Source organism: Triplophysa dalaica, chromosome 1 (genome assembly GCF_015846415.1).
Source record: "Triplophysa dalaica isolate WHDGS20190420 chromosome 1, ASM1584641v1, whole genome shotgun sequence".
Lineage (NCBI taxonomy): Eukaryota > Metazoa > Chordata > Actinopteri > Cypriniformes > Nemacheilidae > Triplophysa > Triplophysa dalaica.
In genome coordinates this window covers 24,384,312-24,389,455 of record NC_079542.1, presented here as the reverse complement: position 1 = coordinate 24,389,455, position 5,144 = coordinate 24,384,312, and positions in this window count along the sequence as shown.

Here is a 5,144-nt window from a genome sequence, read left to right as displayed (position 1 = left end):
TTGTCACATCTATAATGCTGGAATTGCCCAAAAGCATTTTACTCGTGCAACTTTGCTAATTGTTTTTTGTAAACAGTTATGAGTTTCGAAGTGGAAAGTTGTCAAACTATTTATATTTTCTTGTGCGACTTTATGTATATGTTAAAATCTACACTCATGTAATTTAATTGATTTTTTTTTTAATATGTATAAACATAAATTGCATCGCAGTGATTTATATGCCGTTTTATTTTTCATTGAGCATTAAAATTTTGCAAGTTTTTATGAATTCCTTTTCTCTTGCAATTCGATCCTTAATAAAACTTCAACTTTTGGTTCTTACTGGTGCCTCAAGTAATACTGTGATTTTATTATAATTTTTTTCAAACATTTGGGGTTTGTTTTAAACCAGCAATGTAATAGTTGATGTAAAAAAAACAACCCAGCATTTTGGGTCAAAGATTTAACCCATATGGCTGGGTTAAAATAACCCAACGCTGGGTTTGTCCATATTTGACCCAGCGTTGGGTTAATTGGGTTGTTTAAACCCAGCCTATTTTTAGAGTGTAGGCTAGGTTTCTATTTTTGTTTTATTTTTATTAAATAGCTATTAATGAACCACAAACTAAACATTCATTTTAAAGTGTGAAAAGAATACTTTTTGTTATGGCGAGTTGGCTATATACGTCTTATTCGTTATGATAATAATCAATAATGTCAATAATACTTTTTGTTGATGGAAAGGGAATAACATTTAAGATCAAAATAAGTTTATTATTCACTGGGAACATTTCCTCGCGAGCACATCTCTAATGCACTGTAAGCCCGAACAGTACTACTAGCTTATAAAGACTGAGGTCACTACCGTTAAAATCTCTTGCTGAGTTCATCCACCTTTAAACTATTAATGTCTATGAACAAATATGTATTTTTATGTTTGTGTGGCTCAGCATTTTTTAAGGGAACACCGCTGGTTCACTCACTATTTTTAAGTGTACCGTTGATCACGTGATATGACGTCATGACGTGCGGCGCTTACTGACATTACCAGAAAAATCGATCCAAGATTGCTACCCTCTCGAGTGACGTTGTATGAAGCAACTTGTAAGTAAACCAAACACTTCAAAACTACTTTGCTTCTTGTAACATTGTAAGAATATCATATTACACGTGATATTTGACTGCTAGACGAGGCTATTTTTAATATATAAGTTTCACGCGCATCTTCACGGTGCCGCGCGCATTTTTTAGGCGCCGAAACCGCAATTACCATCAGCCGCCAGCTAGTGACAGATAATATCGCGTGTACCCGTGTACTGTTAAGGTCGTGGCAAGACAATAATGTGAACATAAGTTAATAACTATTTTCAGCAAGCGATAGTCCTTCTGTTTTTGAGTGTGTTGCTGCTGTTTGTGTTAAGCGCCCTTAGCTGTAACTTTTACTCAAACAAAGTTAAGGTTATGTACATAATAGTTACCGAATGAACTCTGCAAGTTTTTATTAAACCTTTACAAACGTCTTTTCATTGTAGGTTGTGGAAGAAGTGCAGTGAGCATCCCCCAAAACCAAGGTGACTCAAATGTTAATTTAGGCTGTAACCTATTTTTCACCATTTCTTTTATTTTCTAATTCATTAGCATATACATCTAGCCTTACACTATCTCTTGAGCTAATATTTTTGAATAACAAGTTAACGTTAGCCACCCTCTAAAGTGGAACAACATGGTCTCTGTGTTGTCAGATAAATTCATTTAAATGTTTATAAAGAGCGGAAGCAGACACATTCTATGTGATTTCATAATATCAAAGCATAAAGCAGATAATACCCCACCTGTATTTTGAAATCTGATAATATTGTTATTTGCACTCTTGTTCTAGATCAATTATTTTAGGCAGTCAGCAGTGAATGTATGGACACTGAAGACTTTGATCTTTTTTGCAAAGTGAGTTGTAATGGTATCTATATTACCCAGTCGTTGCCAATTATTTTTGCTTTTGCTGTCCTTGAGTAAATCAATTAAAAGTCTTCTGCTATCTCGCTGTCTGTTTTGTGTGCGTGTGCAGCAGACCTACATTGTCACCAGAGAGTAACTTTATCTGTAAGTTACATTAACACTTGGAATTTTGTATCATTAATTTGTAAAGAGGTTGATTGCATAATAGTGACTGGTTTCATATTGATTGTTTTATCTGTGCCCACAGGACCAACTTACTCCAAATATTGAACAAGTCTGACCTTTCTGTGGTAATCACACATTTCAGATGCAGGAACATTAACTATGTTAAGTTTATAAGTAGTGAGCCTGAAGCACAAGGAATTTTAGTGGTCAAATGATTCAATGGAGTGGAAGTGCAAGTTGTGTGCTGTCACCTCAGACACCCGGGCCCATTTATTTAGGCACTACCGTTTACAGCATAGTCAGTATTCAAGAGTTAGCCCTTTGCCATGTCTCCACAACTCTTGTATTTGTTCATTTGCATCATTTAATGCATTGAAAATTCATTTATCACGTGTCCACAAATCCACACTCCAACATAAAAAGACCCAGACGAGCTGAAGTGAACTTCCTTCCAAACTTGCCCAAGGGAGAAAGTCAGGCCAGTTTGGAAGAAATGAGACTGCAGATTATGGACGAAGTTCAGAAGAGTCAGCAAAACCTACGCCTGATAGAAAAGCTAATGCAGAAGACCTTTGCCCTTCGTCGCCTGGAGATAATTCAGGAAAACCCACAGGTGAAGGACTTCTTGGGGAAATGGCCGGCTTTACGGATTGAATCACAGGTAAAACACACTCACTTCTCTTTTCTGCCACTTTTCAGACATAAATCTATGCCAAATTTTGAATATGTATCACATTCAAATGGAACAGCAAATGCCACTATTCACTGCGGGTAAGAACTATCACTTTTCATGTGACCATGTTGCTCAACAATGTATTTTATGTTGCATCACAAATGTGTTTTCTGTTGAAAATCGAGTATTAGTCTTTTTAGGGCCCAAGCCCTGAGAAGGCGCAAAGCCCTATTGTTCTTCTAAGGATTCCATTCCATTTTCTACCGCTTATCCGAACTACCTCGGGTCACGGGGAGCCTGCGCCTATCTCAGGAGTCATCGGGCATCAAGGCAGGATACACCCTGGATGAAGTGCCAACCCATCGCAGGGCACTTCTAAGGATTATTTATTATATAATTATTTTTGTTTGTTTTTGTAGCTTTGTGCTGAGTTCCAACGCATCACAAACGTCAACCTACGGAACCAGTTCTATGCTGTGCTTGACCAACATACACCTAGACTGATGGCTTTGTATAGACAGAAGGCGGCACGAACCGGAAAGATATCAGAGGCGCTGCGTGACATCTTAAAGATTTATGAACTCCAGGTGAGTTAAAGATGAACTTTGAGCTTCAGGTCCCACTGGACAGCAGGGCCTCAGGGTGTCATTGTCTGTCTAACACTTTGCCAAATGCCATGAAATGTGGTCAGCACAAATGAAAATCTGTTATAATAATTTTTGCTTGTTCTTACAGGAAGTGCACGATGTCAATATGAAGCGTACTTTAGCCCTTCGTGCCCTTGCGTGAGGAGGACCCACAGTTCTTCAAAACCTGGAATGTAAGTATTCAGTATATTCACAGAACTATTAGTATCTCTAGCAGCCACTTAACTCTATCTAGTTATATCTAGTTATGAAAAATTAATCCGTGCAAGTTAATACACACATTTTTTTTTGCCGTGGTAATCTTTAATCAAAATCGGAAAAGTTACTTCCGGTCTGGAATGCCATTCCTTCTCTGATGATGTAGGTGTGACGGCTTGGGTCGGTAAACAACTCCCCCCAAAGCCGTTAGTCTGCTATGAGCGAGAGATGGAGAGGAGGAGCGCTGGAGTAAAACCCTCTGTCCAATACTCAGTTTCACTGGGAAATACGTCACAACACTGGAGAAAAGTCGTTTGCAACTTCCGGTTCACACTGACTTTAATCTAACAGTTGCACCCTCTGTGTCTTTCAGGTGGAGGAGTCAGATGAGCCAGGCATCATTGACACTCCTGTTGCTCTCGTCACAGCAGTCACAGAGGACACTGCAGATCCAGTTAATTTCAGTCCTGCAATTATTTGTATTGTTGTGGAAGACGATGTAACGATGAGTGATATCCCTAACTTGGCTGATGCATTTGCATTGTTGATTGGGTTGATGTATGCATTGCATTTGGACTATCCCAAGAAACTCATTAACACTTTTACTTTTATCCAGAAAATCATAATGGGTCTTGATGATGGTAAAGCACTTAAACCCCGCCTACTGAGTCTCAAAAATGACCTGTTAATGGAATAGTAGGATAACTCAACAGTTGTGTTTACAAAAAAATACACATTTCTTTTTTTATATTTTGTTTTTTTAGGTTTTTACAAAAAGGATAGATTTGATGTCCTGATTTTGTGTTTTGATAAATTTATTTATTTATTTACTTTTTATTTGATTGATGGTCATGGCTGTTAATAATGCTGCTTTAATAAAGTTTTATTTTAAGATGCTCAGTTCCTGATTGTCTTGTTCCTGTTTGATATGTAGAGATACATATGTACACACACACAAACACAAACGCACAACCATACACTAAATGAGTTGAACTAAATGTTAGTTATATTTGTAGCAAGAGCAGAGGTGTTTAATTTTTGCTGTCTATGTAAGTGTTCATTCCAACTAAATACTTCACCAGGTTATTTCACTGGTTAACACACTTACAGCTATTGGGTAGGTGGTGAAACCAGTATGTGACTTGAGTCACTTAGCGCATCATGGCACAGACGCCTCTGAGCTAAACAAAGTTTTACAAAAACGAATGCTGTTGATGTTCTGACATGTTTGTATGAAAATTTTTAAAGACTGAATAAAAAGAAAATGTACAGCTGAAGAATTTTTTGTAGTTAACTTTAAATTTCATTAGCTTGTGGGTCATACACAAGTATATTTTTTGAGTTAGTAGATTTCCATTAAAATGAGTTCCATTGGATCAAAATAATTAAGTATGGAGAAACTAAAATTGTGTGAGTGTTAAACAATATTTGTAAGCACGGTGCACTTAAAACTTTTTAAAAAATCTAACTTAAAAAAATTAAGTTGGTTACCTCAAAAGTTATTATGTAATCAGTTTCTACAAAAG